The sequence below is a fragment of the Salarias fasciatus genome, chromosome 23 (genome assembly GCF_902148845.1).
Source record: "Salarias fasciatus chromosome 23, fSalaFa1.1, whole genome shotgun sequence".
Lineage (NCBI taxonomy): Eukaryota > Metazoa > Chordata > Actinopteri > Blenniiformes > Blenniidae > Salarias > Salarias fasciatus.
In genome coordinates this window covers 29,932,711-29,958,018 of record NC_043766.1, presented here as the reverse complement: position 1 = coordinate 29,958,018, position 25,308 = coordinate 29,932,711, and positions in this window count along the sequence as shown.

Below are 25,308 nucleotides of genomic sequence, written 5' to 3'. Positions count from 1 at the left end.
ATGCTTTCCTTGTGCATGGGTGGGTTTTCTCAAGGTACTCTGCTTTCAAAGACATGAACTTGAAATTAAATGCCCACAAACTTTGAACAAAGGTTTTAATGTGAGTGTGTATGACTGTCACTCTCTGTCTACCCTGTGATGTTCTGGTAAACTGCTCAAGGCAACAACTTACTTCCACCTATTGCTAGCTTGGAACAGATCCAGTGCAATATGACTGGAGCTGTTGGATGGAATGAGATTGAAGGTAAATACATGGAATGGAGGTACTGTCTGAGGTTTGCATGTTTTCCTTGTGCATCCTTAGAATTTTTGTTATTACTTTAGTTTGAGGCTTGAGGGTATTATAAGGAACGTAGGAGGAACTAAAAGTAGGTCTTGAACACAAACAAGCTGTGGTAGTTGTTTGCATTCTCACCACATACAGTGAATGTCTAGGTGATGCTCTAACGACTTGTCGATTGTGTAATTCAATGACGCATGGATGAGGAAGAATTTAAAATCAGTTGTAGGTCTCACAATCGGTAGCAATCCAGTGGTAAGTATGTTTTCATTTGGCTGCTCTGTTTGACAGGATTCATCACAGCAATCATTGCAAATTGCAATTGGCTAGCTTTCACCTGAGGGAGCTTACTTTTACAACTTGCATTAAGCTAGTTTAGGCTTTAAGGGGAAAAAAAAACTCAATTCTCTCGTTTGAGCCTCCTTCCCTACTTCCCATCCAATGTCTGAGTGTTGCTGTTCCTGCCCTGATGTGTTTCACCTCTGTCTGAATGTGTGATTGTCTGCATCCGGTGACACCTGGTGATTTTTGTGACAGAAAGATAGAAAGAAGACTTTCTGTTCCACTTACAGTTGTGTCCGGGATCCCGAGTCCTCCCCTGAGTGGAAATTAACAGTTTTTGTCTTTTTTTTGTTGTTGTTGTTGTTGTTGTTGTTGTTTTGTTTCAGAGCTGCAGTTTTTTTTAATTGATTTTAAACCTGTCACAATGCTAATTTACCAAATCACACAACAAAACCAGTAGGGATGGACCCTTAAAATGAAATGAAAGCACATGTATCTACTCCACTAACACCAATAACCATTTAGTAGTAAAACTGGGGGGAAAAAAAGATGCATCCAATTACAGCTTAACTTTTTCTTTCACATTAGTAACAAAGCTTCCGATCACTAAGTGTAAAAATTGAGGTAATCATTCTATTCTGAAAGTTTTAAAAAGTGCATATACTCTGCAGAAAAGTAAGATGTTATTTTTTAGTAAATCAATTAATTTTAAAGGGAAGAAAATCACTTTCATTTTGCTGATGCAGTTTTAAAGAAAATATTGCATTTGGGAGAATCCTTACTGGGACAGGAAATAATCAGCTTCTCTTCCAATCTTCCAACGTTAACAATTTGCAGCATCATAATTGGCGAGCTTTGCTTTAAAAAAATTCTAACGTTTTCCTCAGGGATGATGGCAAAAAAAAAAAAATCCTCCAATGACTGTATCCATCTATGAAGAGAAGAGAACACCTCCATTTTTTTTCATTCCTGTTTGACAGATTAAAGGAACGCTGATTAATTGGTCTCTGTGATGCTACTTTTAATGAACAGCAAGGTTTGACCGTTGGGGGCAAATTAGCTTGATCCTCTTTTTGCAGAACAGAATTAATGAAACCCCTATGGATTAAGCTGAAGTGTGCCGTATATCCTTGCTCATGTGCACTCCAAATCCTTTGCACTAGTGGAAACTATTCTAATATTTGCCTGAATCAAGGGTGTAAAGGTTCAGTAGTTAGCCCTTGTAATGCAGTGAAGCTCCCATTAATGAGATTATCAGGCACTATCATCATTACATCTTCAAGACCCCACCATAAAATCCTGAAAAAAAGAAGCAGACTGTTTAAGCCCCTTTTTGTGATAAGGTCTGAATTAAGGCATTACATCTATTTACTACATGTTGCCATGCCTTAAAGCGCGTGCATTTTAACACAGGTTGAGTCATATACTGTCTGTAAATAATCCCTTTAACCTTTAAGCCTGGAAGCTTTCACCTTCAAGAAATCAGAGAAAGTGAGAGATTGACTCAGGACTTAAGGAACAATATGTTTTCGCACCACAAGTCTTCCAGGAACACTGTGACTGCAGCTGTTAACTGCTCAGAGTAAAGCACAGCGTGTCCCTGCAAGCAGATCACTGTAGAAGTGGTACACTAAGTCACAGAAGTCAGCGAAAGAAGAGATGTGATACAAAGGACAGTGGAATTTACTAGGTCGAACAACTGACAACTGGTTCTTGTCTTATGTGCACTTATCATCATGTTTGAAAACAGCCAACAGTCTGTTTGATCACATAGAGGCGTGTTATCTATTTTCTTTGTCTCTTTGTCTCTATGGTGTGTGGCACAGTAGTCTAGTGGTTGGCACTGTTGCCTTTACAGATCAAAGTCCCCCATTTTGATCTTGCTGGCCTTTCTGTATTTGAGTTGACATGTTTTTCCTTTAAATATTATAAAAGGACTTTGTGTATATTGTGCATTATTTTGGTTAATGTAGCTATCATACAAGGTGTACAACTGGGAACAACTTGGATGGCACATGGAGCTGTGATGGGAATCAAATTGCAAACCATTGGAACTGGAATCAGGTCTATCGACCGAGCTGCATAAGCCTCAGCGTCAGCATGTGGTATTTTCAGGTACCCTGGTCTCCTCCTGGTCTCCTCTCACAATACAAACCATGCTAGTTAGAATAATTGGTGGGTCTCTGTGGGTCTGATTGTTATGTGCCTGATGGTTTCTCCCTGTATTAGCCTTCTGATGAATCAGTGCCTGCGATGTACTCTATATTTAGTCCCGTGTTAGCTTGCTTCAGTGCCCTACCCATTCACCCATATACAAGAAAAAACAGAAAAGATAGGGAACTTTATTTCATGGCAACAACAGACTTGTTGAAATGATAACATGATAACATTTTATTTAATCTCTACTAACTTCCTTTTTAAAACAAATTCGTCATGATGACCTTCAATGACAAGGGGAACCAACAGTTGTTTTGATTCAATTTTGATTACTATTATTGTTTTGTTTTGTTATTTTTTTAATATTAAGCAATCAAAACATTTTTTTTATTGTTTCTCCTTCATTTTCTGGTTTTACTGTTTTGTCAGCTCCCCTTCGAGGAAATTATAATTTTCATAGGGTAGTAAATAATCCAATACTAATTTGAGTGCATCAATAACTATGCAGTTATCATAAAAGAAAAGAAAAGAAAAGAAAAGAAAAAGGAGATAATTCATGTAAGAATTTCTAAAGCAAAGCAACATGAGGAAGAGACAATACAAGACAGGATTGTTTTATGTTTATAACTGGTGTATAAAAAAAACAACCATTTCAAAAGCCAAAACTGACTTGAATTTGGAACCATAGGTAAGGTATATATTGTGCGGTTTAAGGCATCTCAAATGGAAAATATGCAAAATAATACATGATAGATTAACAAACAGGTAAAGATGTGAGACCTCTTAATTTCCATACTGAACAGTTTTCTTCCACTTACAAGCTACGAGAACAAGAGCGAACAAGAGCTCAGTTTTTTCCGCCTGGATTTTCTTCTCCAAGGCTGGTTGCATACATTGATGGAGTACAGGATACAGTTAAATTGCAGTCTGCTTGAGCCACAAAACGTGAGATGGATCATTCTCTAATATTGATTATAGTTTGAGAACTAATTACAATAATTTAAAATTTTAAATGCATTTCCATATGAACTTTTAGCTACAAAGTTCAATTGTGTTAGAAATATATAATTCCAAAAAATAAATAATCCTGGGGTGCTGTTGATAGTGCTGCACATTATGTCTTATACTACATTTGACCTTGCTCATAAGTAGCTGGGATTGGCTCCAGCGACCCTTGACAGGATAAGTGGTTCAGAAAATGAATGACAAATACATGTTATTGTTTTGAGCATTAGTTATACTGTTTGAATAAACTATTTAAACACATTAATCTACATTAATTAAAATGACAGTTAGAATTAATGTAGATGAAATTATCTTCCAATGAAATTGTGAGTTGAAATAGTGCAGAGTTCTGTGTTGTTTGGCTTAACAAAGCAAGTTCTCTTATATAATGCATCGTACTAAGTTAATAATAATAATAATCATGCACTGATTTTAAATATTACTTTCTTAAAAATTCAAAGACGCTTACAATTGGATTATTCAATCATTCCACATTGAGTGGAGGTATGTTATGTAAGTAGTCACAGCTACCTTGGGACAGGCTGACACACACACACACACACACACACACACACACACACACACACACACACACACACACACACACACACACACACACACACACACACAGTAGGTCATTTAACTCAAAGCATCAACTTTAAAGAACAAATGATCATCAGATCATCAGAACTTTTACAACTAAGTTATTTGAGTTTAACTTTGCTTAGCAGATGGGCCTGCTTGATTCAGTTCCTGAAATCCTACAGATCCCATCTTGTAGCGCTCCGTTGACCAATGGTTTCACTCGGTTAAAATTTTGCCGGCCCAATCAGGGAAAAGAGGCAGGAGCTGCGGGAAGAGTGGAAGTGACGAGAAACGTGACGACAGTGGGAAGCGACTGAAAGTTCGAAAACAATGGCGGCATGTGAAGCGATCTGCATGGACACGGCAATATCTGCAGTTTTATAAGAAAGCGACTCAGTTTCTTCTTTGGAAGAGGAGCACAGAACATCACTTCAAGCCTTTTTGTCAGGAAACGATGTCTACTGCTTCTCAGCAGCAGCGCACATAAGCTGTGTCACACCGTGGCTTGATGTGGATTGGTCTGTGGTGAGTGTGTCGCGTGTCAATCAGAACGGTCGTCCAATCGTCTTCTTCTTTGGTTCGAAAGGTCGTCCAAACGCCAGCTACTGATTGTTTTGAAGATCCCACCTCTGAAATCAAATCGGAAGAACGGCTACCCTGATGGACTTGTGAAATATTTTTGTGGCGGACATATGAAACTGTCCATCTGGCGTGTCAGGTTAATTTGAGTTGAAACCAAAAAGAAAAGTTGAGTTTACTCACATTTTTCAGACAGCTTAACTGACCTTTTATTTATTATAGTGTAGGTTTTCTAAAAGTAGAATAGGAGACAGAGCTTTCAGGCATCAGGTTTCTCTCGGGTGGAAGCAAATGCCAGTGTTAGTTAGGAATGCAGGCGTAAGACCTTTTAGGGCTGGTTTGGGCCAACATGGACCGTTTTCCAGTTAAGCTGCTATAGGTTTAGATTGCTTGGAGACTTTTGTTGCACTGAACCTCCTTTCTCTCACATTCTACATTGAATCTTTCACTATAGTTTGTCATTAACAATGTCCCTCTCCCTCTCCTGCAGTCTGCACTCTTTCCCTCACTCTACATCACTGCAGGATTTCTGACAGTGGAACTGACAGTTTGTGATCTGACGCTCCTGCCCCCTTCAACAATTTTTTCTATCATCTAACTTCAACTGGAACAGCAGAAAGCCACCACCTCTGAGTCTGTTTCTGCAGATTTCTTCCTGTTGAAATGGAGTTTTACTTTTACACTGTCACTTATGCTTTCTCATGTGGGATTGTTGTGTTTTTCTCTGTTGAAGTGCTTTGAAATGACAGTGTTGTACTTAGCACTATAGAATTAAACTGAATTGAATTGAGATGAACTGAAGGAAAAAAAAGTACACATGGTTTGACTGACGCAGTAAACATGCTTCCCAGATGTTGTTTGACATGCAAGTGCTGGTGATATTCATTCATCACAGCGGTAGACCTGTATTTGCTACTGTAAAATTATATTTCTGGCATTTCACCTCTCAAAGTTAATTTGTGCTTTGGCACCATGAACTTGCTAAAACTTATGATCACATGAAAAAAAAAAAATGCCTCAGAATCTAACAAGTCAAGTGAAAATAGACTGTCTTCTGAGTAGTTTTTGCTGTGTGGGTGGAAGTGCAGAGAAGGTTCTTTCATGTTTCCTTCTAGTTTGTTGGAGTTAGGCCTTAAGTTTTGACCTTTATCTTTATATTCACAAATAGATTATAATGACTTTCACTGATCACATGACAGCTGCGCAAATATGAAAATAGGGTACATTTTCTTATTTTCAGATGCCTGAATGTCTCATTGTTAGGGATGTGTACAGTACATATTAGAACTGATACAGTACCAATACCTGGTACCTTGGAATCGGTACTGCTACTCAACTGTGCCAATTTTCGGTGTTTTGAGTGTGGTAATAAATGTTAATTTGTTGCTGGCTGCAAACGAGTCACTAATGGATGCTAGTATGAAAATGGATGCTAACATGATCATGTAGGCTTGTGTGCTAATGGATGCAACCTTGCTAACTGATGCTAGCTTGCTAACTGAGGCTAGTGCGTGCTAACAGAGCCACGGCGAGTATAATCTGTATTGTATTTTGAATAAGCATACTTTCAAGTGCTTTTTAGTCACGCTTGCTTTGTTGACATACTGACATCACTATGCTCTTTTCTGTGCAATGCTGTATTCAGGTCCGATATGGAAAATTGCCTACTCTTCCAGTTAAAGTCACAAAGATACGTTTAGGTACCAAAATATGATAGGCTACCGTTTGATTCTCTGTGAACTGGTACTTTTGTCGTACTAGTGGAATTCGGTCGGTACCTATAAAAATCCCAAATTCAATCCCCGTCCCTACTCATTGTTTCCTCATGCTACCGCCCATATTCTTCTGTGCTTAATTTGAATGGATTTTCATGCAGGCATTGCTGTCACAGGAGCTTCCTTTGAGCTTTCCTTTGGAGGACCTCAAACCATTTTCAGCAACATGAAATTCACAAAGAACTCAAACACTCCAAGACACTCCAAGCCATACTGTAAACCAACAACATACTAGCAGCTATAAGTGGGAAAGGGTTGCTGAATATAGCAAAATAAAGACATTCATTCATTCATTCATTCATTCATTCATTCAATATATCTCTGAGGAAGAAAGGGAGCAAGGAGCACGGCAAGATTTTCATGACAGTGAAAGTGATGATGCACTTGGGTCACACATGGAGCAGGGGTGAGATAACACCTTACACTTGATCCATCCTGAACAGAAACGTGGAAGTCATGATGATGAGGCAAGTTCAAGCCACTTTCACAACTAGGAACAGCTATATGAAAAAACATGAAACCAGACTCTTAAAGCCCTGAAGGAACTCCAGGAATGGACAATTCAGAATATTGCAAATGCCACAAAAAAATGTCATCTTCACTACCATAGGACCAAACTGTGTGGGACATAAACTCCAAGTATATATTGGATAGTAGATATTTTATTCTCTTTTTTCGAAAAGGTGATATTATTAAATGTTTAAAGTTCAAATGAGGTTAAAATGTTTGTTTGTTGTGCACAGAGGCTTCCATTTGTTCATCTCTTCCTAAGTTTATCTGTTGCTTCATCTTTTAGATCACTTCAATATAAAAACTGGGATCATGTTTTGAGGCTGTGGGATGAAATGTGGATGCAGGAGGCAGTGATGGTCTAAAGAATTGATAAGCAAACTTGGGAATGGCGAATTATCGGTCCAACTACAACTACCTTGGTAGCAAGACCCCAAGCAAGACCTATGGTCCTAGAAATTAGATGGCTGTAACGTATACATATATATATATATATATATATATATATATATATATATATATATATATATATATATATATATATATATACATATACATATATATATATATATATATATATATATATATATATATATATATATAATAACGTGTCCACCAAGGTGTTATGGGGTTGTTGCATTGTGTATTTGATGAGTTTGACGAGGGGAAGCAAAAATACCATTCACTTCCATTGTGTCCGTCCCGAAAACCTCCTCGACTCACCTCTGATTAAACAACAGCTCGCCCTCACAAAAAAAATAAGTATGCTGTTCGAAATGACTAAGGAATTGCGGTAAATGGGCCAATTTGCCAAAATGTTGAAGTATCCCTTTAAAGGAGACGGGCTTTTAATGGAATACAGGTCATTATTAGAGGATTTACGGTATGCATACTTCTCCTAGGGAAAACATGTATATGATATGCAACATTTTTGTAAAGAGACAATTGTGCTCACCATGACAGTTTTGTGGCTTGACAATACAGATAAAATGAGCCCTGATGCAGTTACAGTGGAAATTTCAATGGCAGACTACCAGAGAGATAATCACATCAACATGTACCTGTGAGAGCACAGAAGTGGTGGCTCCACTGGATCATGGGCTGGACGCCGTGGATGGGTTTGTCGGAATCAACAGAGGCCCACTTCCTGGAGTATAAAGCTTCTAACAGTTTCTGTCTAATATAGCTGTAGTGAAAAGAATAACAATTGGAATAAACTAATCCTGTAGGTTGTATTTTTTTTTTTGCAAGAAACTGGTGCCTTGTAGGACAAACTAGTCAGGCCAAACCCACAGAACAGATACTTGAGAGGGGCACTTGGGCTCAGCAGGCACCAGCTGAGTCTTGTGTGACAGATAAATGTTGTGTCGTTGTAGTTTTAGAAATGTGGGGCAGAAACTGCCTTTAATCAAACAACTGTAACAGTTTTGCAAGATTGCAAAAAAATAAATAAATAAATAAAAAATTTGCCTTTTTTTTATCTTTTGATGAACTCCATAGGCAATTGGGTTGACTGAAAACCAAGAGGAACACAAGTGATAAATTATTATGGATAAACGAAATGTTCTCAAAATTGGTTGCTTTTTTACATATCTTGCTTTTCTAATTTTGCTTTGAGTAAAATATATCTTTTAAAATATACAACCTCAACACAGTAGAATTCAAAAATATTGTATGTTTGATTAGATAGCTTTTGTTGTCTTTCTTCTGTTTTGAACTAAGCGTTGCAAAAACACTGGAAAACATAAATCTGAATAAGTATGACATGATATTTGTGCCTGCTTTTATGGATACATTAGTACAATTAACTATCAAAAGATGCACTGAATGTCCTTCATATAAAACATTAAAACATCCCCAAGCAGATGGTATTTGGAGAGATGTGTCAGCACATTCAGCATGATTTGTGATGAACAATTTTCCACTACTTGTCCATTTTGTAAAGAATGGACAAGATAATGGCATATTGCATCCACTTGTATACAATCATTGCATGACGACATGAAAAGTAATGTTATTCCACAGGACACACAAATTAATGCACAATATATATGTTGAGCATTACTGAGCCATCATTGCCTGCTTGCCATCTGCCTCACAGCCTTAACTTGGAAAACAGATCATTAGCAGTTTTGACAGCACTACAGCAAACCACTTTGTGACACACCGTGTTTTTGCAATCTGTAGGGAATTCTAGTGAGCACTCTGCTGGATCAGACTGGCAGCCCACAGCCAGAAAATATTACCTATCAGCTTATTGATGATGACACACTTCATTCTGATGGTTAAAGTGATTGCAGCACATGCCTTTGTACTTCCATTTTTTTAAAAAAAACTGGGTGTCAGATAAGGAATTGTGCCTGCTTTTATAAAGCTATAGCACAATCATAGGCTGCACCAGTGAGTTTGTTCTCGTAGTCGTGCTTTGTCTTGCATTCTCCCAGCAGAAACAAGTTAGTATTTTATTTGTGGAAGGGTGTGTGTGACTTAATATATCTGAGAGGGTATCTGCGCTTTTGCCAGAGTCTCTACCTTGTATACATTTTTATGACTGGGAGACACTGAAAGATGAGAGAGTTCTGTAGCTGCAGTGCATAATGGCTGAGTGAAGCATGTGACATTGCAGAGGAGAAATTTGCACTGAGGGCTGTCATATGGTGGGTAGATATGGCATCCATAAACCCTGAGGGTGAGAATGATAAAAACCCTGTTTTGTTGTATTGCAAGGGAGAATACTCCCATTAACTTTGGTTTGATTGCATATAAACATGGCATGCATGCAGCAGAGTGCTTGTTTCCAGAAATCCCTGACTGAGCGCTGTTGTATCTGCTGCCAAGTGAGGTAGGTTACATGGCCGTGAGCAGCGTAGCCTCTGCCATGGATGGCAGCCCGCAAAGACCACTGTCTAGTGCCAGGGTTATGGGTATGTAAAGGGAGGCAAATGTGCCCATTACACTCTTCCTCACCAGCCGAGTGTGATCTGCTGCACTCACCCCCCTCTGTCTCTGTCCTTCCTCCATTTGGATCGGTCTGCTGCTCCAAGCGCCTTTCAGCTGCTTCCTCTTTATCACACTGATACACTCTCTTTGCAAGAATATAAACACACTGACTCACTCGCACACATGCGTAAATTCTCAGCCTCCACTCCATCCCATGCTGTCCAGACAAATCAACAGTTAAAGCCAGAGGCTTGCTGCCCATCTGGTCAGCCATTTCCAGCAGGTCCCAGCGTGCAGAAAAGAGAGCGCTATCTAATCCCCATCCTAACTAAGAACCACAGAGTTCTGATAGTTTCCCCCCCAGTCAAAGTCAAGGACGGTGAATATAACTCTGCTGCATGGCTGCCAAGGTCACCAAATTCTGTAATCTTTGCTCCTCTCATTCTGTTTTGCTTTCCCCCCACTCATTCCCTCTCTGTCTCTACCACACACGTCCCTTTTTTTGCCTCTGGTCAGAAAGTACATATCCCGTGGAGGTTTGATTGTACCAAATCCAGGGGGAGAGGCCCACTTTGCCGACACAGCAGCTGATGCACTGTACTCCATAGTGATTAGTGAAAGGCCAGTTTCCTGAAAACGGTCGTGCCAGGGGCAGAGAGACCACAGGAGGGATGTCAAATATTAGAACAGATTGCAAAGTGCACTTTGGAGCACTTTGTCATATGTGCTTGAACTGATTTGAGTTGAATCAGAAATTGTTATTGTTGCTGCACCTTTTTTTATATATGCCAGCTTAGTTTGGACTTAAATGGATTAGTGAATGGTACACAAAACATTGTTTTAAAGAAGAAATAAGATGGTGGGATTTTTACTTCCTTTTGGGATGTCTTACTCAAACTTTCCTTTTCTGGCTGCCGTGCAAAAAGTGGCAAAATACTGTATGTGGCGAAATAAGACTTGTTTTTTCTGCTTATAATTCTGAGAGGGAAAAATTACAGGAATGCTTTGCTTATAACTGTGACACTGTCAGCATTTTCAGCTGTGCAATTTGCTTCATAAGCAGGGTGCTTATTTTACCGTGTAGCTCGTTGATTTATCATTTTATTCAGGGAAGGTTTGTGGGAGATGCATTGTTTTCACACAGCTAACAAAAACAGCACCTTACACCTGAGAGCTGCATAGCTATTGTTTTCAGTAGCTGGCCAATGAGCAGCTTCACAAGAACAGCGGGAGGTTAATTGGTTAGCTCAAGGGCATTTTGATCTCCATTGTCACGGAGGCAAAGATTGGTACCTGTTCGCTTTGCCTAATGAAATTTTAGAGTAGGTCTCAGGGTTTAAAGCACTGACCTTCCAACAAAGGCCTTCTTTTTTTCCTCCACCCATAAGCTATAAACACAGCTTATACTAAAAAAACAAAAAAAGGTTGAACGAGAGGCACGCTGTGTCAGATACACATTTAAATGTCATGTTCAGTATGGATGTATATGGCTACACAAAAGAAGGCCACTGTTTAATTTTATCAAGACTCTTAATCTAGATAATATCAAAAATGTGAAGAAAAGGGGGTAAAAGAGCTGCCGTGTCTGATGGAAGTCATGGTCTGTATCCTTGACAGTACGTTGTGAGAAATCTACTTTAGGCATACCGGTGCTTTAACAAATAACAAATTGACAGTTACAGTCTTTAGTGTAATGCTGGATAATCTATTATCAACTAAATCAAACTGGAAACCCATGATAAATAACACCATCTGTTATCAAATTGCTTACATTTGAGGCCACAAACAATAATTATATCAAAGAAAAAATGTCCATATTAATTTGAATATTTAATAAAGTCAAGCACATGTTTGAGTAAACATAATTACACCTCCTATCCTGTTGACAACACACATCCTTAATTACAAAGCCAACACACATCCAGCTTTCATTTTGCAAAAGAGAGCCCAAAGAATCATGATTTGATGTATCCCTAAAGAATGAACAAACTTAGTAGTCATTAACATAAATTCAACAATCTTGTCAACCTCATTATGCACTTTTGAATCCACATACAGATCAGATCACCTGCAGTTTCTGTGCAGTATCCAAAAGTTGTTCCAAATGAGTTCAACTAAATTTGTTTGAAAGTGGGGTGGAAGCCTTCAGCAGTTGGTGTGAGAGGAATGGCCTCATCCTGAACATGAAGAGGACCATGGAGATGGTTATCAACTTCTGCAAGTCGAAGTCACCACTGTAGCAGGTGACCATCAAGGAAGTTGACATTGAGGTGGTCCAGTCCAACAGGTATGGGGTGCACCTGCACTGCAAGCTTGACTGATTGGTAAACACTGATGCCTCTACAGGATGGACCAGATCAGGCTCGCTTTCTTGCTGAGGCTCAAGTCCTTAAGCTGTGGTACACACTGGCTCCGGTTCAGCTGCGGAGCCCTTGTGGAGCTCTGGTATCTTTCCGCAAGGATCCTAATTTTCCACATGCTGGAGCCCTACCGCTCAATCCAGACCGAAGCAAGTCGGATGCCGGAAGGAAACGCGATATGTGTTCCAAAAATAAGTGACTTCAAAATAAAATGTGTGTCATGTTTTTGCCTCAATATTCTATTTTCTTACTTCTTCTGGTAGAATACAGAACAAACAACGTGATGTAGTCATTATACGCATTCGAAGACTGAACGGTTTTGTACTTTGTCACTGCAGGAAAGTCAAATGACTTCAAAACGGCACAAAACAGCTCTATGACAGAGCGGCTCTGTGTTGCCAGATTGGGTGGGTTTCTGCCAAATCAAGCTTCTTTTTTGAACAGGTTGGGCGGGTTGATAAAATAATTATTTGTTTATGACGTGTTCTATATTATACAAGTATGATTTTAACGTGCATTTTCAACCGAGATGGCAGTTTGGTCTGCTTTCTATTGAGTTAAATTGGTTTCGTATTATTTTCGTGGGACAGCGACAGATCTGGCAGCCTCCTCCAGCGGACTGCAGAGATACTGCAGGCAGTGTGAATCAAGACCTGCGGTGATTCCGGACCGGAGACGGACTGCAGTCGGACCGCATCCAGTGTGCATTGGCCGTAAATGTCTGCGATTTAATGCTGAACATGTTTTACCAGTCAATGATGGCAGGAACCATCTTTTTTGCCGCTGTCTGCTGGACAGGCAGTGTGACAGAGAGACACCAGAAGGCCGAATAAGCTGATCCGGAGGGCCGGCTCTGTGCTGGGAAGGTGTTTGGACTCACCAGCAGCTGTGGTGGAGAGCAGGATGCAGACCAAGCTGACCAACATTCTGGGTAACACCAACCACACCCTCCACCACACCCTGATAGTGCAACGCAGCAGCCAGAGAGGGCGGCTCACGGTGCTGTGCTGGAGGACTCAGCGCCACAGATGGTCCTTCGTCTCCATGGCCTGTAGGCTTTTTAACAGTGCAGTGGAGGATAGGGGGAGCTAAACAGGCTACTGCCACCATGTCTACACCTTTATTTTTTATCTGTCTATTTATCATCCATCTATCTATCTATCTATCTATCTATCTATCTATCTATCTATCTATCTATCTATCTGAGTATTTTGGGGATAAAAAAGAAAAATATCAACACAGTCCCACAACTGAAAAACTAAAGCAACAAAGTGAAAATAATAGCTAGAATTGCTGTATTTCTTGGATGTTTTTGTTGATCTTTGTAGTCTTTGACACTTTGGTTGTTGCACGTGGATTTATACACCAAGGGCTCTAATTTCATTGTGCAGTGCAAGGTGGTGGAGTATGGCACAGTCCATGCACTGCTAATTTCATATGGTGTACCACCGTGCAAAACCAAATTGGTAGTTTGGTAAACCGGACTGCAAAAACACAGGTTGACCCGCTAACAATCGCCTTTTTAGACTCCTTTCCCACCGCCTGCAGACCCACGTCTCACCACCTGCTGGCGAGCCGTGTCAGTGTGTTTTCCCGCGCTGATGGTGTCCCATGTTGATGATATCATCAGCGCGACGGGGCACAATGAAAGTAAACAATGCAGCAGAACACAGTCCCCGTTACCTGTAGACGAATCTCCTCCTCCCCATGGATCAGGGGAAGCTCTCTGGTCTCGCTATCTTGCCAATGCTGGGTCATCTTGATGAAGGATATCTCACGCTGTGTCCAGAAACAACAACTAGCGCGCTAACGTAGCCACGGCCATGCTGCATCAACGTCATCACGTAAGTCCCCGGATGTGTCCCTCCCACAAAAAGCCGGTAGAAAGCTGACCCGGTAAATTCCCGGGTTGATTGCAGGGTTGAACGACCCGGGTCGAAATGCTGATTAAACACTTTCCCACTGCCATGAGGAGTCGATTGTTAGTGGGTTTAAACGGGTTTTTTGGCCAGTGGGAAAGGGGTATAAGAGAATATTCAGCTCACCTGTTCAATGAAATTGAACATTATTGAATATAGTTTACTATTTTAAATGATAATTTCTTATTGCCATTTTTTTTAACTTAATGTTGCAATGGGTTTTTGAATTGTTTCATATTTTTATTTAAAGTACGATTTTGAAGGTAGCCCCTGAAGAGCCTTAAAGAATGCTGAGACCTGAAATACTGACCTGCCGCCGCAGAAAGATGTGAGCCATGATCACAGACTGAACAAATTCAAAACAAAACAATGCAGCACTAGAAGCGCGATAATTTACTTAGAAAGTATTTAATGTTCAAATAGACAAGTCAAGACAAATACAATATTTATTAAAGGTTTGAGCAAAACAAAAAAGAAAGAAATTGAGCTTTTTTGGTGGTCCAGCAATGTAAAGCAATGTGGAAGAAATGTTTAGCCAAGTAATCATAAACATCCCCTGAGGAAGTGCCCGTTCAGTCACTGGAAAGTAATGCATAGTAACAACTGGCATTTGGACACAATGGCTTGACTTCATTTGACTGGTCATGAAATGGATGAGGAAGAAATACCTTCAAATACAGTGCAAAAAGCCCCGCAGAGAGAAATGCAATTTCAAACACTCCACTCAAACCTCCAATTTTGAATAAGTATGAAGGACAAAAGAACACAACAAAATATTTTTAAAAAGGAGTCGCCTGATACTGAAATAAAATTTTGGACCACAAAGCACACGCTTGACATGGCTTTTAAAGCCCTACTTCGTAGCCTGTGGCACCAAAGCTGTCGTCTTTTCAGGTAGCTTTTGGTTCCAGATAACTAGACCTGTGAGTGCACTGTGGACCTTACTCTGGCTTACTGTGGTGTGAAATTGCATACGCAACCTTGAAATGATTCCCACAATAGCAGATGGTCTTAGCAATGGAGAAAAATACATTTTGCTCGCTTGTCTGAAAAAGGAAGGTGACAATAAATGAAAGATTGATTAGAAAATGACACCTGGGGGGTTATGACAGGTGAGAGGGAGAATGAGCCTGCTCAAATTCCTAAGTGAAGAAAAATGCATTTCATCTTTGAGTGATTATGATGGGAAACACTTATGAGACCTATTAATTACAGCGCTTTAACTTTTTATTCCTTTAGTGGGATTTCAAAAGTGGAAAACTGCAAGCAAAAAGGCTACATGCTGATTTGAATACAAAGTGAAATATTTAAAGTTTGATTAGAACGTTATACACGAAAACATTCAGTATGCTGTCTCACACACACACACACACACACACACACACACACACACACACACACACACACACATATACACACACACACACACACACACACACACACACACACTATTGATCATAAAATCATTCATGAAAATGTTTTGCCTTTACCACTGTTGTGAATTACTATTCAACCTGTGATCCAAGGCCTTTTTTTTTTTTTTTAAATACCAACATACATTAGTCATTGCTTCACTAGTAACATGTCACTTTTCCTTGAGAATAGACTGTGAATGTTGCGGCCAACCAGCACCCCTATTCAGTAGACATACATAAACCCCTAGCACCAAATGTAAAGGTTTTAGTTCAAAATCCAAGGTATCCACAAGAATGATCAAGAATATAACTATTACCCTCAGTTTCCCCTATAATGAGTGAAAAGTAATCATGAAACTAAAATGTGAAACATTCCCTCACATGTGCATTATGCCTCAGAGTGCAATTTACATAGGGTAAGCAAAAGAACAATGTGATAGCAAACGAATAAATAAATTAATGAACCGATACTTTAAAACCAGTCTGTGTGTGTTTTGTGACTCTTGTGAAGATTTATGAGGCAAATTGAAATGGAACTCTTTTCTCATTAGTGGGGAAAAAAAAGAAAAGAAAAATAATGAAACATCCTCCTCTCTTACAGTGTAGTAAACTAAATGCTCAGTGATGGATGCAGATGCTGATGTGCTTACTACTCGTTCAGTCTCCCAATCTAAATTGCAGATGATGTCAGACAACACGTGGCTGCCATCTCCACGCTGTTTTATATTCAAACAACATGGCTCAATAATGAATCACTTTTAGTGGGGGGTCAATATTTCCACATCACTTATACTTGTTGATTTAGTGTCATTTGCTGTTTGATCATGGTGAATATTCGGTGCAGATGGGCTTCAAATGGACAAGTTCGAACAATGATTTCAAGTTCCCTGCCCAACAGCCGTGCATGTCGCTGTTTATTATTCAAATAAATCCCTACAGTGAAACAATGTATTCTGAGAATAAAAGCTGCATTTATTGTCAAAATATATTGTTTTATAGTAATCAAACATTAATTGAATATAAAACATATATAATAAACAAGCAACATGTGCATATAGACAGAATTTCATGCAGAGGTAAATAAATAATTTCTATTGTATTCTATCTATATACTTGTCAGCCTGTTGGAACCAGTTTCTCCCTTCTTTTCAGAAGCTAAAGTGAAACAAGAATTTAATTTTCATATTTTAAAATGCATTTAAAAATGCATTTAGAATTTAAAATGCATTTATTTATTTATTTTATTTTTCATTTGCATTAATATAGTGCATTAGCTGCAGGTTACACAGTAGAATGTGTGATAATTGGATGTTTTTTTTTTTTACTAACCCCCCCCCCCCCCCCCCCCCCCCCCAAAAAAAAAAAAAAAAAGGAAGAAAATATCAATTGTGTTGTTAATACATTTTCCATCACTGCTGGTCCCTTCTCTCCATGCATGACTCCAAAGAAATGTCTCTGTGTTCTCATCAGTGGTTCACACTGCACACAACCTTATCGAATTATTGAGTCAATTCAATTTGTGTTGCATCAAGGAATCGGTGAAAGCCAGCTGACACATAGAAAACCACCAAGCACAGTCATCATTTGTCCAGTTGATCAAATTTGCAAGCTTCTTCTTCCACAAGATTTGGCTTTTTATCTTGTAAGTTACCAGGGTAATGACAAAGCAGGTAATTATAAATACAGGAGCTATATATTCTTTTGATAATAAAAGAAAATGAAAAATAACTGTTCTTAACATAGTCTGCTCATCCATAAAACTTGTGTAACTGTAGTAAAGGGTGGGTTTTTCACAAGAAAGTTTCTCAGTCTTACAGAGTTAAACAGTGAAAAGGTTGTGGCACGAAAAGCTTCTGGAGAAAGCTCACACATGCCCAAGAGTTTCGTGCAAACCCACCATCATCGGGTCTAATTTACTCAGATCTTGTATAAGCCATACTCAATTTGAGGCTCAAGCAAAAAAAAAAAAAAAGAATTGCATTTTGTGGGTGATCAACTCAAAATACCACCATATCATGTGACATGTCATGCAGTCAGGAATGACTAAAAAAGGGGTTCATGTGCATAGCCTAACCCTAACCCTATAGAATTGTTTACAGATATAAGACCTTCTGCAAAATATATTATTTCCATGTTTGTTTGCTTGAGTTCCATATGGAGCGTTGAGCCCCACAACCACAAAACTGAATGTGATGCCATTATCAAACATATCAGAGCGTTATAGATAATAAATATGAATTTGGCCAGGGAAGAAAGAAAAAAAAAAGAAAAACACTATAACGGAGATTATCTGTCACAAAGTCAAAGCGAAAGGAAAAAGGAGGCAATAGAAAAGAATTCTGGAAAGATTACAAGAGCTGCAACGGGGTATAACACAGAAACCATCTTATCAGTTCATGAATAAAACTCATAGTCGATTTACTTCCACAGGAGTGTGCATGCCATTTTGAGTATAGACTCACATAGAATTGACATTAAATAAATATCTACATGGGTTGTACTTTTTAAAGTTATGTTGACTTAAAAGAATTTATTTACATGGAATAAAGACAGTTCTGTGCTTTTTACAGATAGATAGATTGATATTAGAGAGATAGGTCATGCAGAAATTTTACAACAATGCATATATCTAGGTTTTAAGACTACATTATGATGGTTAATACTACAGTTCTATTCTACTACAATCTACTTCAAGCCTATATGTTTGTACTCGATCAGGATCAAGCGCTAAATGTCAGAGAAGTGTGGGGTAAGTCCCAACTGACAAGGGTTAAAGGCAGGGCAGAAAAACCCTGCATGCCTTGAAAGAACATTCAAACTCCTCTGGGATCAAATATGGGCAAACATAGTTCTGAGGCGAATCTGCGAACCAACACAGCAAATGATAAACAATTTTATAGATTGAAGTTTTGATGGTGAAGGAAAAGAAGAGAAGTATTAACTGCCCACTCAAACACTGTAACACTTGTCTCCCACTTTTTAGGTTTGGCCAAAAACTTAGAAACAAGAAGGAGTTTGATGCATGCAAACAGACATGGAACTGTGCAGATGTAAAACGTGACTGAGTGGAGGACTTTGTAGGTGTACAATTTAAAAAGTCCCTTCAGGATATTCACTGCTGTTAGCTTTTCTTTTTCGTTCCTTTCTTTTTCTTTCATTGGAGCCCTTTCTCATCTTTCATGTGATGTATGACAAACTACATTCACACAGTTTATTTTGCAGAGTCTAAAAATCATTTCAAGGTGAACACTCGTGATTTTACTTGAGGAGTACTACAGTGTAAGTTAAATAAAAGAAGTTGCATAAAACCTTCGGTGACTCCAGAGAGAGCTGCGCAGAATCTGGTAAATTGCCTAAAGTGACGATGCTTGATTCCGTATCAGTTGAAATGTACAAGTTTGTGTGTAAAAGAAGTCTTGTGTGTGGATTTAGGGGGAGAAAAAAGTAATTTTACCCAACTTCTGTAGCCAGCTCCTCATTTCACAAAGCAAGTGGCTTGGAGCTACGGTAGGTGCTGCTGGCATAACACACCTGAATACCTGACTGAGTTGCCTGTGGGCTGAGTTGCATTGTGGGAAATCTTAGGGCCGGCTGTTAATGAAAGAAGACAGAAGAAAGTGTGGAATACAAAACACAGAGAGAAAAAAAGTTCAGTTGCATCAATTTTGTTTCTTTTACTGATACATAAACACTTAGATTCACCAGCTATGTGGAATCATGTCGACTGCAGAGTCATTATTATTTATTTCTTTTATTTCTACAAGCTCTTTTGGGAGAGCTCGGCTGTGTGTACAGTATGTTTGGACAGGTCAGATCTAATGATCATTAGTGAAGAGAAAAAAGGTAACGCTTGGGAGAGATCCACCACACAGCCCTATTTATAGCAGACCTGGTCCGGAGGCATGAAACCCCAGGAGAGAAAAAAACAAAGCCATAGATCAGCCTGAGGGGAAGTAATTAGGACAGATATTTAAACTGAATAATGCAGGCTTGCTGAAATATTGAAACCACCTTAAGTTTATTAATTAAGTGCTAATCTATTGAATGGGCTTGTTTCATGTCTCCCTTATTCTCTGTGCCAGCTGAATTATTCAGGGACACGAAGGCATACAGGACAGATAACACTCTGGCGTACATGTCATCAGTACTCTCGTTAAGAGATGATTAAAAGCGCTTTTCACCACGGTACTTGTGCGTCAGCAGTCTGCTATTACAGATACGGCTCTGTAATACCCACCATAGTGCAGTCACACTACAGTAGACTAACAAGGTCACTTTGAAGTTGCAGCCGTGCACAGTCAGTGAAGATTTGTTAGGAGAGTTTTCAAATGGGATTCAATTACATATGGCCAGTCAGGCATGTGTGCCTGAGCATACAAAGAGATACACAGAAACTCGACCACATATAACTCAGTCAATGCACTACACTGTACATACGGGGGTCAAAGAAACAGTTCCACTTCAGTTGTGTTTGGTAAACAAATACCATGCTTAATTTACTCTTTTGCAGCCTGACAGAGTCTCGTCCAAGGTTACAGCGGAAACTTGTCCTCTGCCTTCTAATCCCTTCTCTATTTTTCTATTTCTATTTCCTTTTCTTACCCGTCTTATCCGTCTCCTTTTTCTCTCTGCCTTGCTCTCTCTCTCTTCCACTTTCTCATTTCAGTCTCTCCTTCCCCTCCTCTCTCCTCTCGCATCTCTCTTTTCTTCTTTTGTTCATGCTGCTTGAGTTTCACAGATGGAGTGACTTGAGGCGATGGCAGTTATGCAAAACACAGTTCAAATGAATGCAGGGCTCCCACAATGAAAATGGTATAAAAGGCAAGCACACAAACACGCATCCAACTCTTTTATTGCATGAAAATTTGGTGGTGGAGGCTGTAAAGTACATTAGGAATTCCATCAGTATGAAAGTAGGAGGATATTTTTTGTGCCCGGTTTGAAAGGAAACATTGTTCCACAAAAGAGGGTAAAAATATATTCATAATACAGTCAAAGGCATTTAAGTCTGACTTCGAAGCTGCTGGCCTTAAGAAGACTTAACAGTCAGTGATAGAAGTTAGCTGTTCTCCCTATAAAGCGTATCAGATGCCACATGGGTACTGTTTTACTGAATGCCTTTATGGAACTAGACACTTTCTCAAAATACTTGAAAGTGAGTAGTTACTGTATTAAACACCTTATCAACAGAAATTAAGTAAAAATTTACTTAAATTTACGATTGTTCTGCTTGAAATCCTATTGATTAGAGATTATTGCACATGCATAATGTAGAGGTAGCATCAGCAGTAAAGTGGATTTTATATGGAGATTTAAAGGGAAAAAAGGTAATTAAAGAAATTATCTGACGCATATGGCCAAAGTAAAGTACTGCATGGGACATTTTACAAAAAAATTAGTCATTGAAGAACAATTTTTTGTTACCCCAATATGAACATGTTGTCGGTTTAGTTAAATAAATCACAAACACACACACACACGCACGCACGCACGCACGCACGCACGCACGCACAGGAAGGCTCATCAAAACTTTATTTCTGTTCATTGCCTGGAATAGTTGTAAATATCTCTGTAGCTTGCGCCACACACATTATGTCTATATTTTAAAAGTATTAAGAAAGAAAATGGCAGTACACATGAGAGAAGTGCCTCTAATTTACATGTAAGGTCTTTATAAGGTATTAAGAATGTTGTAGCAAACGATAAATCATAAGTGATGGGAATATCTATCACCTAACTGTAATTTTACAAAATTAACATTATCATACTGATTTTGCAAAGGACAATCAAGGAAAAACAACAAGACACTTACTCACATTAACTCTTCTTTCACAGCATGAAGAATAAACAGTTACCTAATTACATGTTTGGGCTTGTAGATTTGTTTTGAAAAATTATGCATTCCTGTCTTAATGCAGAAACAAATCCAATCTAATCTTCATGCAATTACTGACAAACCACAACCATCCGTCTTTTCTTTACTATTAATATTATATTATATGAATACATTTCTTTTTTTTTTCTTTTTACAAATACATACATTCTTATAGTTTTGAAGGAACCAAAAACATTTTTTTCTTCCAATACTGCTGACATAGGCAAATAACCAGCATAAAGAACCAAAAGCTAAAACAATAAATGTAAAAATACAAGCAATTATTATTTGAAAAAAAAAATATATATATATACCCAAAAGCACCTTTGGGAAAACTACAACGTTCGGACCCCTAGTGGCACCCCTAACATCTGGATGCCACCTCAGACATAATGGGCTGATGAGCAAAGCGTGTACATCACCCACACATTTCATCAAGGTAATGACAAGAAAGAGTGTAGTCTTGCATGGCACACACAGTAGCTCCACCGCCAAGGGCTCACAGGGAGGCTGACACAAGCCATCAAGCACTAAGTGCAAGTCCCATGCTGGGTCTTGTGGGGCTCTCAGGGGTTGAAGCTTCAGAGCCCCCTTGAGAAAGCTGATACCTGGTCATGGTTCCTATTGTGGTATTGCAACTCCATCAAGCCGAGATGATATTGCTGCCACAAATACTCTCAGAGTAGACAGAGGATGGCTTCCCTCCAGAGGAGTCTGCAAGAATCAAAGGCCGCGGGGACCACACAAGCACCGTGTCCTCCCTGCAGATGCTGCACCACTTAACAACTTTCTACCTACTGCCATACTGCAGCTGGGTGGACGGCGCTATGACAGTCAGGATGGTCTGCACAACAGGCTCCAAACAGCTACTTAGGCTTTCCAGTAGCCAAACGTATAAGCAGAGCCAGTGAGGTTCAATGCGAAAGAGTCCTTGCATCACAGGAAATCATGGCCGAGCTGACCAGAAAAGAGGGCCACCAGCAACAGGGTGTGGCCCTCCTGGCAAATTTTTTGGAGTGTGTCAGATCAGTAACCTTGCATAGAAGATGGGCCTGCCTGATTCAGTTCCTGAAATCCTGCAGACTTGTGACTTGTGAAATATTTCCGTGGCAGACATATGAAACTGTCCATCTGGCATGTCAGGTTATCAGTTCAGAGGAAGCAGTGAAAAGGAGTAACTGAGGCCCTTTGGCCAACGGTGCACCAGTGCATCTTGGTTCAGAGGCTGGCGGTTGTCCTCAGGGGAACCCAAGCAGACAGTGTGTCAGTTCCTCTGAAGCAACTCCAAATTGTGCAAAACACCCCCGTGTGGAGGCACCACTTTCCTGGTTGAGGATTCTGCTGGAGAGGAAGTCCACTAACAAATTCAGATCTCTGCAGGTACAGGACCAGCACGCTGGCCAGACAGGTCACAGCCTGCCTGACACATCACTGGAAGGCCTGCAACAACCAGACCGGCCTGGTGCCATCTTGGTGGTTGATGTGGAAGATGACCAAAGTGTAGTCTAGCTGTACGAGCACATGCCTTCGTCTCAGATATGGCCAAGAAGTGTACCTTATGGAATGCCCTCGACAGGAGTCCTTTCTTTCCATGGGCCTGGGCCAGGAGGCACTGCTGCGGCACCCTGGGTTTCCAGGGACGGCACCACCTGTGTGCAACGGTGCCTCACCCAGTCACAGAGCCCCCAAAGTGACACTGACACTGACATGGTGCCATCCGCTGGGAGTGGTGAGTGTACGCAACAGTTCAGAACAATGGTATTGCCTTAAGCTGAGGGAAGAGGGCATACGCCGCCTTCACGGCAGACGTTACACTACCAAGCCCCTGTGTACTGTCCTCAGGCCGCTGTCCCCTGTCAACAATAATAGATTCATCCACCTTACCGCCTAGGTTACGAATGAATCTCTCAACCGAAGGCGATGCCACAGCAGTGTCAACCTGCCTTAGGTGATGGTGAAAACGAGGCATCTACTGTCACAGCCATTGAAGGGTGTTTTCACTGCAACAACTAGCAAGGCTTCTAGCAAACTGAGCTTTATGATTCGGAATAGGCTCATTCCGTATTCTTCAAGCATTGAACTGCACACGAGAAGTGAAAAAGGAGCTGAACCTCGGATGACACCAGAATTAATAACTTTCTAGGGTCACCCAGGGGTCACAAGGGAAGTTAGTATACTTATGAGGGGGGACCCCAAAGAAACCGGAAATTGGTCATAAAATACTAATAATAATGAGTTTCGACGTCTGGCCGTCAGATGTGCTACAGGTAAGCTTCATGCATATCTGTGAAAAATCTGAGATCCCAGAGTGACACTGACGTCTGTCACGCGTGATTTATAGTAACAGAGTGCAGCGCCCCTCTGCGATTTCTCCACAATGACAACAGTGACTGGAAAAGCTAGAGCTAACATAAAAATTTAGCTTTTTGCTTGGAAAAACAGCAGCAGAAACACTCACCTTGTTGCAGCAAGCCTACAAGGATTATGCTCTGGCGAAACCGGAGGTCTGTGAGTGGTTCGGGCGGTTTAAGAAGGGCCAGATGTCCATTGAGGATCAGCCCACATCAGGACGACCTTCCACCTCCCGTACAGCCGAAATTGTCGGGGAAATTGAAGCGGCTGTGATGGCAGATCGACACCGGGGCATTGGAGAGATGGCGATTCTGACGGGGGTTTCCTGGGGTCCCTGCCAGAGGATCATAAGCCAGGATTTGGGGCCACGCTGTGTCTCTGTCGAAATGGTACGCACACGGCCCTGCGTGTCACGCAGTTTCTGCTGAAGAATGACTGTCCTCCCCGATCTGAATTATTCACCGGATTCGTCCCCGTGTGACTTTTTCTTGTTCCCCAAGTTGAAGAAGCAGCTGAAAGGACAGCGGTTTGCAGACGTAGAGGAGGTGCAAAAAAAACCGCAGCAGGTCCTTAAAGGCACAATTATGCACAAGTTTTTCCAATGCATTTGTGAAGTGGGAAACACGGCTGGAGCGTTGCATTAAAGCAAATGGCGATTATTTTGAAGGCGATGATGGTGTTTTATTTTGAAACGTAAGAAATAAAAAGTTACAACCAAATTCCGGTTTCTTTTGGGTACGCCCTCGTAATCGACCTGCGCATGTGCAAAAGGCAACATTCATTGCTCTGTTTTATGGTGGTCAGGAGTAGGGGTATCCCGATCTGATATTGATATCGGATATCGGTCCGATATCAGCCGAAAAATTAGTGTCAGATTTTATCGGATTGCATCTAAAATCTCCGATATAAGCGCTCCGTTAAGCAGTCCATTTTCCTCTCCAGCACTTCTGACAGTAAAAAATAACTGAAGTGGACTTGAATTGTTTGCACTTTAAAAGTGTAATTTGTTTTTATTGGAGTTATTTAGGTTATTTTTAAGAGTCTTCTAATTTTTTTTTTTTATTATTGTTATTCAACTGTAGAACATAGGTATTATGTTGAAGGTTAAAATTTTTGTAACCAATTGGTTAATAATAAATGGGCCAGTTTTTCTCATACCTACTGTTGCTGACTATTGTTCTCTGTGTAACATCACTTGATCAAACATTTTCCAACATTCCACTCTACAAAATAAGTAATGAAAGTATGTATGATTCGCGCTGATATTGTATCGG